This window comes from Nylanderia fulva, unplaced genomic scaffold (genome assembly GCF_048542155.1).
Source record: "Nylanderia fulva isolate GAGA-0341 unplaced genomic scaffold, ASM4854215v1 Scaffold51, whole genome shotgun sequence".
Classification (NCBI taxonomy): Eukaryota; Metazoa; Arthropoda; class Insecta; order Hymenoptera; family Formicidae; genus Nylanderia; species Nylanderia fulva.
In genome coordinates this window covers 299,757-315,042 of record NW_028190599.1, presented here as the reverse complement: position 1 = coordinate 315,042, position 15,286 = coordinate 299,757, and the positions used below count along the sequence as shown (strand labels likewise).

General features: G+C 43.0%; 1 long non-coding RNA gene across 1 annotated transcript in view; it reads right to left on the bottom strand.

Moving 5' to 3' along the window:
• Nucleotides 1–644: 644 nt before the first annotated feature.
• Nucleotides 645–15,286, bottom strand: part of LOC114941524 (uncharacterized) — a 77,941-nt gene continuing 63,299 nt past the window's right edge. Inside the window, exons 2-3 of the long non-coding RNA XR_003821661.2 lie at nucleotides 1,369–1,507; nucleotides 645–1,292 (exon numbers count right to left, since the gene is read on the bottom strand). This is a non-coding gene — a long non-coding RNA (uncharacterized LOC114941524). The remainder of the gene's footprint in view (nucleotides 1,293–1,368; nucleotides 1,508–15,286) is intronic.

Sequence of the window (15,286 nt, the reverse complement as noted above, 5' to 3'; positions counted from 1 at the left end):
CAACCCTCGTTGCCGAGCTGCGGTCATCCACCTGGCTCGCACGCTCGAAACGCGCCGGCACTTGCTCTTAATGATCCTGACGGCGTTGCCTTAGGCGTTGATGACCCTTAATATCGGGAGCCGGCAACATGCGACTGCTATTGAAAACATGACAATCGATATGGTGACTAGATTTTCAATTTTAGTCTGTGCGTTGAGCAAAAAATATTATTAGCAACGTCATTAAAAAAAAAAAAAAAAAAAAAAAAAAAAAAATGGAAAGCGTTGTGACGTAAAATAATAATAAATGCGAACAAACAATCTTATTTTATTTTTTATAAACTTTAGAGAAACCTTTTAAAAAGGTTATCTAAATATATTTCATGCAGAAAAAAGGTGACGAACAAAAAATAGCCTATATTAAATGCTCTATGTGGCTGAAGTTTATTAAAATTATTTACAACGTATCCTCTGGAGAGAGAGAAGTCTAAGGAAAAAAATATTCCACCATGTCATGCTGCGATAAAATAAAACTGCGCTAGTAATACATTTCAGTTATATATAATTTTTATTATCCATGTATTTTTAATTTTTATTTAATTTTTACAAGGTTTTTACAAAGTTATTAATTTCTAATTTATTTTTGAAATAAACTCACTCTTGTTTTCAAATTAAAAAATTTCGAAAAATTAAAAAATACTTGAATATCTCTTCATTAAAATTTGTGCTAGTTATCGATATTTTCCGCTATACGTATCGATACGTCAGTCATGTTCCAACGCACAGTGAATTTCGCAGACGCCCTTGAGTTTCGGTCGGTTTGCTGCTGGCACTTTTTTGGACGCGCACAGACAGTTTTTATTTTACTCACGCCCCTGAATAAGACCGCAACAGAGAAAGAGCGGAGTCGCAAGCGAATTTGCGATGGCGCAGGTCGGGCATTCCTTGGCCTTGACGGTACCCTTGGATTTCGGTCGATGTCCTTGGCACTGATGGCGGCCACTTGGGCCGGGTACCATCTTATTCCCTCCATCGCCTTCATTGCGGCACATTCTCCTTCTTCTTTCAACCTGTTCCCTTCTCTTCTCCTTCGTTTGATGCTCTGCCCTCTCTCTCTTTCTTTCTCTCTCTTCCTCTCTTTTTCTCTACTTTATTTATTTATTCTTTTGGGCCGGCGGCCGCTCTTTGTCCCTTGGCGCGCCGGCCGGTTGGTTGCCCGCTTGCCGTTGGACGTTGCTCCTTCGAATACTTCTGCTCTCGAAACAGCAACGTTCGACGACGTCCAGTCCAGGCGTACAGTGACTTACCACGAGCTAGTAGAGGAGAAAGAATGAGAGAGAAAGAGAGAGAGAGAGATAAAGAGAGGCAGGTAGGTAGGTAGGTACACACCTCACTTCGGCGGGCCCGCAAACTTCGGGTACAGTCCCTGCCAGCATGGCACGATCATCAGTTTCATGGCGGTATTTCGTCCCTTGTGACATCTGCTGATTCATTCCATTCGCTCATGATTTCTCTTTCATTCGTAATCCTTGCAAAGAAATGTTATATTATTATATAACCACATATTAGGATATTCATAGGATTCTCTGTTGAAAATTTTCCTCGAAAGACGTCTAATAGAAAGAAATTAAAATTTGTCAGATAATCTTTGAATATTTCCTAGATATACCTTTCAAATGTTTATATTGATTTAAGTTGTGCAATAGCGTCGAAATATCGATATTAGCAGTAACGAAGCATCGTATGTGTACTTAAAAATTTTCTACGACTTGGAAAGGGAGGGAGAGAAAAAGAGGGGCTGATATGAAGTCAGAAGGCAGGATGGGCGAAGGCAGATGAAGCAAGAGAGCATCGGGGAAAAGAACAAGAAAACCGCGCTCAATAGCCGCAGCAAGTAGAGGCAGCGAGCGGCAGCTGCACTCGCAGAGCCAATAACCTTGTTTCGAATCATCTTACTCACGTAACGTCTTTCGCGTTGCTATAGTAAGTCCAACTATATCCACTCCTTCTTAGACCTGACGCCCGCGGTGCACCGCTCGCAGATTTCATAGACACGTTACACGGTACGCACACGTATACACGTGGAATATAAAGGGTGTCCTGCCACGATGGGTTACCGATAACATTCCTCGATCAATCTGTGCGATCAAACTTTCTCGAAGAAGAATTTAACGAAAGAACCCCCATCTAAAAATGATACGTGGAAAATATATCATTATAATAATTTGTCCATCCATTTCTTGATGGTTATTCCGAAAGAATCAGGTCTTGAGAATATTTTTTAAATTCTATATACGCTTCAGGGAATATATTTTGTAAACGATGTATCGTAAGCTCTTTTCGAAAAAAATACTTGATAATAATGTTACGGGAGAAGCGACGGTCGCGCGTATCTCCATAGGTAAATTCTCGGTCAAGGAAAGATCCAATTCTCATTCGAGAATATCCATCATCATCGGAGGATGGGGTGGTGGCAGTGCGGGACACCCCGTATACATACTCGCGTCACGGAATTCACGTAACGCGATACTAATGCCATCTCCGCAAATCCGCGGTCGCGACGTTGACGCGCCGAAATATATGTGCGATATGTACGATATATATGTTATCCACGTGTGTATGCGTGTTACACGCGTAGACGCGCGCAATATATCCGTGGTAGTTGCTGTGGAAGCCGCCGGTGTGTGTTAATTTCACCGCCGGTTTGCCGGTAGCCACGGTAACGATTACTTACCACGTGTGCACACATATACATATACATATACGGACGGCTGTACGCGAGTAGTGCGTATGCATCGATCGATCCTCTCGATTTGTATAACGCGCAACATATGCGATTCACGCACATCGGTTCGGTCGTACACCGCGCGCGCAATAATGCGCCGTATTAACGCGGGCTTGGCCGAATTTGAGTTTCGAGATACGAGTTGCAATTTAATCCTTTGCGGTCCTGCCGATCATGATGACGGACGTTGCATTTGATTTATAAACATTCCATAGATATATCATCTTCCCGGGCATTAGTAAATAGCGGTCGATCAATTATATATACCCGGATTTGCGCATTTTTTAGAGGAAGACGTAAGATGTAATTTTCTTTTACTCGCAATATATATATCAGACGCGTATGTATGGAAGAAGATAACGAAGACTCTCGCAGCATTAATTAGACATTTGCGCGATGAAACGAAGGGAACGATACATTTTCGAGATCGCGAGCGAGAGTTAACGAATACTCTTATTTTCTTTTTCCAATTCACCGACGCGATGACTGCAGACGTGTTACGTATATGCGATGCAACATGCATACAATCCATCGGCGAATCCATCGGTTTTAATTTAACATAATACCGCGCGTTCCAAGCTGGCGCTCTTAATTCGAACTCACGCCTCGACTATTTCGCGTAATGGCGAGCAGCGTATTTCGCGTAGGCATAACAACGGAAATTCGCGATAAACGTGTCGGTTTTCTGAGAAGACGGCCTACGGCTATTGTCAAGAGTTGTCTGCGTGCAGCGTCGCTCAAAATGTTATTAAGGCGCTGCAGATAACAGCCCAGGCGCGGATACGAGCCCGAGTGGAAGTAACAACCAAAACACACGCGAAATCCCTCGCGCATGACGGGACATCGCTGTGGGCTCGCTCCGTTGTCGAAGCGCGCCGCTGGATGGAATGACTGAATTCAAGGTGAAGCGCATTCGTTATTCCGCCGCGTCGTACACGTGTGCGAATAATCCAGATATCTGTTTCATTGAAACGGCAGTCGCTTGAATTGACAGGTGTAAGTGCCCGATACGCGAATTAACATTTTGTTGGATATTATTTTCGTTCGAGTTGACACTGACGATATATATGCGAGAGAGATAGATATTCTTATTCTTAATCAGATTCTCGATACGGAGAGATTTTATTTTTGGCTGCGGAATATCTGGGTAATTTCGACTATTGCGATTCCAAGTTTTAATTTTAATCACGCACAGTCATTATTTGATTACGTTACATATCTCTCATCGTTGAGAGAAAGATTCCATTTAAGTTATCTAAATTGATTAATCTGCTTGTGATTAATTAGTCTTGTGTGGAAAGTGCAAGGAAAGAGAGATATTATATAGCAGGTATTCGAGGTTTCCTTTATATGTAAGACGCTGAATCTTTATCGCAAGACACTTATCTTCAACGTGCTAAAAACTCTGGTTTGTTTTCGTTTTCAAATATTAATGTCAAATCAATCTACATAATTATCCACTAATTTATATATACAATTCTCCGATCGAAAGAGGACCTATTGGGGAACCAGGATTAAAACATAGGAATTTTGCGATCGTATAAGAAAAATGTTCAACGAGAACCAAAACTCGTCTCATCGTCGCCATTCATTCTCAAACTCCGATTCTCCCACGATGGCGATGACGACACGAAATAACAGCCGGAAAAAGGGGAACGTCGTGCAGAAATGCTTTTCCTCGGGCCGTTTTCTAAGAAGGTTATTTTTAAACCCATGAACGTTTCGCTATTCCCCCGACGTGCCCCGCGGGCCCTTCATCCTTCAACGTATGGACCCTCGGTGAATCGAGGGACACGTGATGAGGGGGTGAAGGAAGGGGAGACGCAGGGAAAAGAGAGAATCAGGGAGTTCGAGCTGAGCGGTTAGGGAAGGTTAGGGGAGTAGGAGAAAGAAGAAGAGGAAGAGGGCAAGAGGTGCGGTGTGGATCTCTCTCTCTACGTGGAAGGATGGAGGAAACGAGGGAGGAGCAGCGCAAAACCGCGTTGCCGCAGGTTCGGGTTCGGCTTTCGTTGGCAATCGCGCTCGTTCGGCGCGTGAAGGTCGGGATCAATGGCCGTAGGACCCTTCTGAGTACGGGACGGTCGGTGGGGCCCAGCTCGCCGAGGCCTGACATGGTGGGGCAACCATACCGCGCTGTCGGAGTCTCAAGTTGGGTACCAAAAGAGGAGAAATTGAGTTGGCGCACCGGTACCCCCCGCCTCGTGCTTCTCGCCGTCTCTCTTTCTTTCCCTCTTTCCTTTCTCTTTCATCTCATTCTGCGCTTCTTGCCGAAGGAGAAGCAGGGAATTCTTTCGACGCGCGAGCGAAGAGGACGGTGCGAGAGAGAGTCGTTTCGTTGGAGAAAACGAAGCGGTTCTCAAGAATATTCGTCGCATCATAATCCTTGCATTTTACGCTTTAATTCGTTACGCATCAAGTTTCTCCATTCTTTTGGGGAAATTCATCAATTTACAATGGAAAAATATTCTTTTACATTTTGTTGAAATTCCATCAGAATATTTTATTTTCAACCGATTCGATTAATTCAAAGTTCACAAATTATTAGAGTTTCCAAATATGACAATAATAAATTAACAACTACAACTACACCTTTATCTACTGAAAGTACTCGGAAAAAAATTGGATGCATAATTTTTTCCGTTGTGTCATTGCCTCTATATACGTAATTTGATATACATTTCCGTCTTTTCAATCGTCTCTTTCCCTTTCGTTTATTATGATCCTTGCAAAACAAACGGCAGTCTTCTCCATTGAACGTATCGGCGCACGACGTCTTTCTTCCTTTCATCTCCACCTCTTGCTCGCGCCTTCCTGGTGTGTACTTCCAGGACGACAGTCGGCGGAAGAGGGGCCACCGTGAGAAAACTGAAGGAAAGGGAATTGGTTGGTCGGTCGCTCGCGCTACCGTTCGTTGTCGATTCTGCGTTTAAGAGGAAATGTCGCTGATAACGGTTTCGGTTTTGGACGACGGAGCGAAACGAGATGTCACAAGAAGAGGCAGGCGGACGACGATGACCGACGGCGTCGATCCGATTAAATGACCGATCAATCGGGAAAATGTCGCGAGCGGAACGCGCGAGGTTCATAACCGACATTTCATATAGGATTAAGAATTTACTGTCCCCGCGATGCATTTTTTTCATTTTTAAACTACCATCTTATTGCACGATGACGAGTTTTCGTCTTTAAAAAGTTTCAATATTTTATTTTTAATCAATAAATAACAGAATGGAATATTTATTAGTATACGGTGGTTTTGCTTGCAACTCTTCTACCGTCTCGATACCGCGCGAAGAATTCTGAGAAAGCTAGGAAAAGAAGAGTTGCGATAGCCAAAAAGAAAAGACATGGCGAGCGGATATGTCGGGAGCCATAATAAATAGTAGTGGCCATCCTAAAATGCCTCGGGCCATTATGCCTCTTTCTCCTTCTCTTCAGCCTCTCCTTCCTTCATCCGCTGCTCAAAGAAAAGCAGGCACTCCTCTTTCTACCTGGCCTGGCTCCCACTCTGCCCGATCTCTATCCACTATTCCTGCCACTATGACTCGCCTGAGACCTTCTGCATTCTATACCGTCCTAGTAACGTTTCTATTTCTACTTCCATTACTGTCATTCTCCTTCTCGCGTCAAGCGCGCCTATATTTCACGACTAGTCGCATTTTTACAGCTCTTCGTATATAGAAAATGAATATACATACACTAGGCATATGTCGTATTTGATGTGATATCTATCACACTTTGCTCGCTGAAGTCAAGACAAAGAGTCTATTCGAGAGATTCGTGAATAACCGTCATGGCTACTATGATCCCTGGCATTGGTTGACGCGTTCTTCCTAAACTTGTTTTAGAATTCGGATGAAGAGGGGCTAGGCCCAATGGCGTTTAGAAGGAAGGTCCAATTATGGCGATAGAGTATGGCCGAATTTAGACGAATATACACACGTAGTATAAGGAATATATACGCATCATATTTTTTTAGGTAGAACAATTTTGTGCAATTTTATATTACTGAAAAGAATTCAATTGATGCGGTCTAATAAAAATGAAAAAAATCATATATATATTTTTTCTTTTTCGAGAGAGGAGGATGCTACTTACGCAGCTCGCAAAAACGAATTTCGTCGATCGAGCCACGTATAATAAAATCGACAAAGTCGATCCTTCAGATTGCTATTTTCCGGTCCACTTTCGTTCTTGTACGACTCGCGATGGTCCACTCACCGACTTTGGTCGGGCGCGTTCAGTCCGGTTCTCTCTCGGGACGAATATACGCGCGAAGAACAAGACTCCCCTCGACTCAAGGACGAGAAACGAATTTGGGGACGAGACGTGTGGGCTGCCAGAGCTGAGGCGAGGGAAAAGAAGGGGACAGGATGGAGACCGTGTGAGCGTAGGTCGTGTCTCGAGGAGGATTCGGGCGGCTTTCTTTCTCCTTCCCTCACACTCTCTCTCTCTCTCTCTCTCTCTCTCTGTTCGCCGACCTACCCTAAATTCCAACCGGTCCTCCCGTTTCGCCGCATCTTCCCCCTTCCTTCTACCAACCTCCGGGCCCCCTCGCTGCGTCAGCTGCGGTAGGCTTGCTTCTCCTTCTGTGCAGCGAAAGAGCTCGTTTATTCCAGGCGGAGAGCACGCATTGTATACGGGTCCTTGCCTTCTCCCGCTCCTCCTGCTCTTTCGTACGCGAAATCGACGTCCTACTCTCTCCTTCTCTTTCTCTCTCTTCTTGTCTTTCACATACATGGCAGCGACTATCGCATATATCCGGAATTCACTCCCTTGTTCGCATACGCGAATCAGAAGATCTCGATTCTACTCTTGTCAGCTCGTCTACTTTCAAGATTTCTCTAATTTTATAATCGTGCAATAACTATTTTTCTTGATGAAATTATTATATTTGTTTTTAATAAAAAAAATGTTCATCTACTCTCGGATAGTGCGTGTGAACGCGTGCGTATACGTACATCGTTGCAGCTTGGCAAGATGCACTCGTATCGGGCGAGTGATTTCGCGTGCTGGGAACGCCAGTTTTTTAACCCATTTCCGCGGAGCCGCCGGTAGCGTTTTTGCTTGAAACGACAGACAGCGAATAATTGCGCAAAATAATTGCTCGGATTACAATAATGGGTCACTTCGAACGACAGCGCGTGATGATAGTTTTCGAACCGCTGTTTGGCGAGCAGATTTTTCCGCGAGTTGTTCCGTTCGAGGAATCCTCTCGTTATTTCATACGATATTATCAAACGAGAAATATAACGCGCATCGCAAAAGTTTTACATTTTTACTGATATTATCAAATGGACGATAATGAGCTGCGATTTAACGAGACACGTTAATTTAAAGAAATATATATATATATATATATATATATATATATATATATGTGTGTGTATGTATGTATGTATAAATGGAAGGACACTCTGTCGAGTGTAATCGTACGTGGATTAAAAAATGTTTAAAATATTTTTCGGGAAACACAGCGAAATTTTTATTCCTCTCTATATATTTGGACAAGAGTTAATAACCCGCTCTCCTGCCTTACACAAAGGTATCTATTTCGCTGTAAAAGATAATACCTCAAAATATATATACCTTTATACCGCGAGAGTCGACAATAAATTGTGTAGCATCCTCTCCGAGCGAGCGCTTGTACATCGACGCAAACGTAATAGGTTCGTTAATTATATTCCACGAGTCTCGGATAAAGCCGTCACAAGTCGTAAATTCTTCTTTTTCCTTCGTTCATCCGATCCTTGAATTTTTCCAAAACGAGCATTTCGCCGAACATTGCGATAAAAATTTACGTGTCGTTTCAACGCTTCGGAATCGACGCTCCATTTCAATAAATACGTTTCCTTTAGCGGACTTTATGCGCGCAACAGTTTTTCAATCGGTCCGCGTATCTCTCGAGTAGTCGGGCTCGCAGCATCCGCGAGCTGTCATCACAATCGGGCGGACGGGCGAGAAGCGCCCGGTCGAAAAATCCATTTCTCCGTATTACGCGCGGGCGTGCAGTTGGCAGTGCCGCGACGGAAAATCACGAAAAAAAGAGGCGAATTGATCGTCGCAACCGGTCCACGTCCATTACGCTTTATTATACGGCCAAGCCCTTCTCTCTATACGTTCTCTCGTGGTTTCCTGTCGATTGGGGTTCTTTCTCTCTCGCTGAATACAACCAGACTGACGGAGACAGCGAGCCGCGGATAGATGAAAGAAGAGTAACGAAAGACAGAGATGAAAAGGGAAAGAGAGAGAGAGAGAGAGAGAGCGATAAAGAGATAGACGCGGAAGAGAGAAAGGCTCGAAATGGTAATCACGAAAAAAGGCAACGAATTATTTCCATCATCGATCCCAACGGTCGAATGCACGTACCTACGCAGGCACGCACGCAGAATGCAGCTCTCTCGCGCGTCTGTGTTACGTTTCATCGCGGCGCCCCTAACGGGTGGCTTACGGCCGTCAAAGGGATGCGCGTGTGGCTATGTGCATAATACCGTGCATCGACGTATGCACGTCGGCCCGTGGATGCGTCGAAGAGCGCGCTGGCTGCGGGAGCGTGAAACCCCGTGCATATACGTGTGTGTACGTGTATGTGTGCGCGCGTCACCTTCGACGTGGCGTGAACGACGACGGCGGTACAACGACCCGCGTCGCGGGTCGAAATTGCGAGGTCGCTGCAGCGACGATCGGTCCTCTTAGCGTTTGCGCGCGTTTATGCTTGATATCGACGAAGACACGAGAAGCATAAATCGAATAAGATCGATGTAAGATTGGAGGAATAAATCGTATCTCTCCTCGTCCGAGGGATATAGAATTAATTCTCTTCGTCATGTTTCTTTAGCGTCGTACTTTTATATTTTTATTGATTTAAAATTAGTCGGATTTAAATGTCTGTACTATTCTCATGAAATCTGGTACGAAAGAACACGGTGGTAAATTTTGTTAATCGCCACCTGTTATTTAAGAACAATTCGCCGGTTCGTCGACGTAATTTAGAGAGGAAAAAGGAGAAAGATATGGAGAGCCGGATTTTTGAGCCATTAATTTCTCCTTTTTATCTAGATATCCGCGAGTTTATCGTCGCAATTCCGAGAGCGAAATCTCTAGGTGGGTTGTCGGGTGGAAAATTATCGCCGTTGTATCGGGACTACACACATTTGCCGCGTTAACAAAATGTTTAACACCGATGCAATAATTCTTGTCGAGATACCGCTAATATTGTTCAACGATTATGAAGATTTTAAGATTTGCATATGTACGTTCGCGCTGGTGATATCGCAGGATTTATATTCGCTGGTTAGAAATTGTTTTGATAACGATGTCATGGAACAGTTTAAATTGCGACATTAATTAATATTAAACAAATATTTCAGCGATATACCATATAATGCTGACTTTGAAGCATTCACGCATGTTATCGCGGATAATATAGTAAATGCTAGGCGTGGTCCCTGAACAAATATATAAATTATATTTGCGTAATAATCATTTCATTTGATAAAATCTTTGAAGAAATTCGAATATTATATACAATCTAGTATCAATTGCTTTTGATACCTAATATGTTATACAATTTGATGGTTAGTTATCATTAATTAGAAACATCAATCATATGCGCGCAATTAAAAAATTGATAAGTAAATTAGATGATTGAACAAAAATATTTGTATGATGTATTTCTTAGGTTTCTGCCAAATTAAATGAATGTTTTCTATATAGAGTATTTCAGAAATTTCGAGCCTCTGTGAAGTAAACGGACTCTGATAGAGCCAAGAAAAATACGAAATGCATCGACCTTTTCTTTCCGCCGTGACTCGAATCTTCAGTTTCGCGGAACGTCGAGCCCTCGATAGCATCTTAAATGCAAACTGGCTCCAGCCAAAAGCTAATTTCGAGCAGTCTCTCTCCGTTTGCGCCGTCGTTCGTTCATTCATACCGATACCACGGATTGCCCTTTTCCGTGCAGCTTTTTCATTCGTGTTCCCTCTGGCTTTCCACGGTTTCACCCCTTTTTCGACGAAGGTACCCACGAAGGGTCTCCCCAGACCGGGTATAGGCTCTCCGTAAGGGCGCGTGCACAACAGACCACTTGACAGACTCCCACGATTGCAAATATCAATGACGAGAAAGAGAGTCATTGTCGAGCAAACGAGAGATCGATAAATCAGGAATCGAATTTCGAATATTCGATGGACCGAGTACCCGAATTGTCGATTTGATGTAAAGAAACTATTGATAAATTAAAATTAAAAGAAAATGAGAGATATTTAATTATTTTCTAAAGAAAAGATATATAATATTATTATGGCATACTTGTGAATATAAAGTCGAGATTCTATGTACATGTTATCGAATACTCTTGTTGAAGCGTAAATTAAAAGACGGCGAGAATATACATGTTACGAGAAAGTTATATGTTTTCTAGCTAGTATAAGCTTGTTACAAATGCGCGGCGATCGATAAGAAATTATGTTCTCCGCGATATGAATCATCCGTACTTTGTTTATTTTCTTGCACATATCGCGAACAAAGCTATCTTAAATTCTATCAACGTTCTAATTTTAAGAATGAAAATACAAATGCCCATTATATTCTTCGAGGCGCACGTATTTCATGTATTAAACACGAAAAGTGTAAGAAGGAGAGTTCAGAGAACTCCAAAAGAAAAAGAAAAAAACAGGCTTTATCGCTTCCTGATATTACACATCCCGTACTTGTCTCTCTCTCTCTCTCTCTCTCTCCGTATCCTGTGTATATAAAACTAACATTACGTAAAATCTCACGCATCCCAGCCGCGGATAACGACCGTCCTTAATCGCGGACGTAATAGGACGCGCGCGGATCCGCCCCAGTTCTTGTTCCAGGGTCCCGCGACTCCGTAGATGACGTCGTCGTGTCGTTGTCGCCGTGGCATCCTTAAGCATCCGTAACCCCGATAATCGAGTCATAACTGCTGACGGACGAGCCTGATAGCGGGTCGCATCCCGTGTGCTTGCGGGGACTCGTAAAGTCGCGATCGTTGCGCAATATGGTTACGAGCGCGCGTACTGGTGAACGCTCGCTCGCGAGTACAAGTGCAGCGCTCGCTTATAAAAGCGTGCGAGCGCGGACATTCCACGACGGAGGCGGGGGCGGATTCAGTTGTAATCTTGGAGGACTTCGTCGAGAGAACGAGAAAGAGAGAGAGAGTCACCGAATATAAAACTCGAGGCCGCGTCGCCGACGTCGTAACGGTGCCTGCCTCTCTCGGCCTCTTCTGCACCGCGATCTCCCGCCACGCGCGCGTACACGGGAGTTACATTAGCCTCGGGAGACGTCGTGACGCGTAACGCCGCTCCGGGAACGATGGTCCAGCCTTGCTTCGCGTGTGTCCAAAGTCTGTCTGTCCTTCGCTGCTAATGCGATAATCGGCTTATTGTTTACTCCGTCCGTCCGTTTGAGGGATCTCGGATCGATCTGAAGGAACTCGTCGCAAATCTGTATTTTCTTCTTAGGATAAACTTTAAATTGTTATATGACGTGTAAACGTAGTTGCGGCATTTTAACGTAGAGAATCATCCAGAATGTTAGAAATGTAATGAGATGTAACAATATAATTGAGGTGTATCTAGATGCGAGGGAGAACATGGATCCCTCTACGGTTATACTATATAATCGAAGGTCTTAACTCTAAATGCCGAGGCTATTGACATTTTCCAGTCGTTGACATTTAAAGACATTTCTATATTAAAACCCCCAATAAACCCTTCGAGAAAATACTTTATTCGATTCTGCCAAGATTCTTAATGTTGCACATTAGAAAGTGTGTAGAAATAAATAAATCCTCCAAATTTGCACGAAGAGATTATTTTTCAAATTTATTTAATTATATCAATATTTGTATCAATTTATTTTTATTTAATTATTCCAGTTTTTTGAAAACATATTAATATACTTATTAATATACTATATTTTTGAATACATATTAATATACGTTACTTGACGCGGGACAAGCAGATCGGAGAAATGCATGATTGCATTCTGTTTTGCTGTACTTTGTCACCGTCACCGAGTACTCGTATTCGTCAGAGCAGGAAATGACTTTGCGACGGACGCGTTTGAACATTAGAAAGAACGCGACGTGTCACCGATGCGGACAGCGACTCGCACACGATCGAAATCTTGTTGCGTATCACCGAGCGACCGTCGCAATGATACTCGCGATTGGTTGGTCGACTGCACTTCCGTGTAGATTCTTAAGTTTCCGTTCTCTAGTGTCCGTGCTGGCTCATCGTCTACGTTCGATCACGAATTCAACCGATATTGATATCGACAAACATCGATAGTTTGTTTAGAACGAAATTATTGCTATTTTAATAATTAAATAAATCATTAATTAAAGTTACAATAATTTTTAATCATAATTTCTCGCGCAAATTGTATTTTTTAAACGTCAATGCAGTGAGCTTAATTAATTAATAATCCATAAATGAACGATACATTATATAACATAAATCTGCTTCTTAAGATGGCAGAATGAAATGCGTACAACGATATAATTTATTATCACTGTATGGAACGACTTATCATTACATCCATTTATCCATAACACTCGCGATTCAATAATGTCCTCTCTCTCTCTCTTTTTTGGAATATCTATTTTATCCCAATATTCGCGCGCACCAAGCGTCGAAACGTCAAATTATCTATCATAGTTGCGTGTGATTATTCAATTAATCGTATTACTCGAATTACGTTCAGCTGAATTACGCGTCGATGAACCCGCAACCATTTACAAATTCATCTGCGCGCGTGAATTACTGTCGAAACGCTTCGTCAATTAATTATCGAAGCATTGCGATATAAAATTAAAAAAAACTTGTATACGTTCTCCCAAACTAAAGATTCGTTGGGAAATCCCACCAATTTAATTACGCTTCCGTTACATGTCTCAAAATACACAGAGAATTTTTTTAATAAAATTAATATTTACACACGTACATATATCTCGAATAAAAATAATTTGCCAGAAAAAAATTATCAGCATATCTTGCGTTTGACGCTTTTCTTGTTATCAAGATATACGTTCTTGATAAAAAAAAAAAAAGAAAGAATTACCATACGATCTCTCGTACGATATTTTGCGCCATGTCGAAGCTTTTGCGTGTCATTTATCTCGAAGATGAAAAAAAGTGCACGTTTATCTCAAGGAAACCATATTTAGCGTTAAACGCGAATACGGGGCCCGTCCCCCTATGTCGGGCGGACGCGATTTTTGAACGAACGAGACGCGCGATCGTCGAGCATACGTAGGGTCGACGCACGATTAATAAGAATCTCGATTCGCAGTCGTACGCATACACACACACACACGTACGCACACATACTCCGCGTACGTGTGCTCGATCCTGCTCTCGGTTCGAACGCGACCGTGGGCTTAATAACAAGACGCGTAGCGCAACACACGGGCAACGATCGGGCGTCGTCGAGGGGGCACACCACGAGGGGAAAAGGGGGCAGGCCCTGCGGAGCCCATAAAGCGAGTCCCCCCGACTTTATCCCCCTCTTGCCCCGCGTTATTCCGCGGCATTCCCGCGGGCCGAAAACGCGAGGGATCCGAGAGGCAGCCTCTTCCCACTGTCCGCCACGTTCCTTTCTCATCCCGCCGTCATTTCGTCGACTCGTTCGCCAGGTTTGCCAGCCCAAGACCAGGCCAGGCTCTGCTCGCTGGTCGTGTACCACCGTCCGTTCGTCTATCCGTCCCCCTCGGTGCATTGCACCGCGTCGATGCAACGTGGCGGTGGGCTCCGTGAAAACGAGGTTTCAGATATTCCCTTCTCTTTGGCTCGATAATTCAGAATAAATGCGCGATTTATTCCGACACGGCCCAAACTCTCGGTGAAAAAAAGTATATCGATGACGAAGCTCGCCTAAGGGAGAAAATTAATAAGCGCGATGATGATTGTGCTCAAAATTATGCTGCTGTGGAAGAATTGTCATCGATATTGATACGATGGTTCGTTTGGAAAAGAAAGTAAAGTTCTCTGCGTCAATTGGATAAATCAGCGGAGATTTATGAGCCGTATCTTCTGATCGATAGTCGACGAAGATATAGTATTTCGTAATATGTAATATTAATCGGTTAAGCGTCAGGACAGCTGAAGAAATCGCGAATCAAGATTGAGTTTTAAAATCATAATTCCATAGATACGTAGTAATTAATTGAATATTAGGAAATTAATATGAACGTGATCATCAAACATATAAAAAAAAATGATACTTGTCAAGACGCGATCAACAACAGGAATAATATTTTATCGATATTCAAAAAGCGAGAGAGATCCTTGAAATCATTGAATATTAAAGAAACATAATATTAAAAAATAGAGATACAAAATATAATAGAGCGTGATAAAATTTGGAAAACATACATAACTCGACACGCGAAAAAGACCTTCCAACCGTTTCCTGACCTACGCCAACCAAATGGCCGCCAAGCAGAGATTTCGGTCAGCCAGCACCTGCGTTCGCCATCGTCGAAGCGTA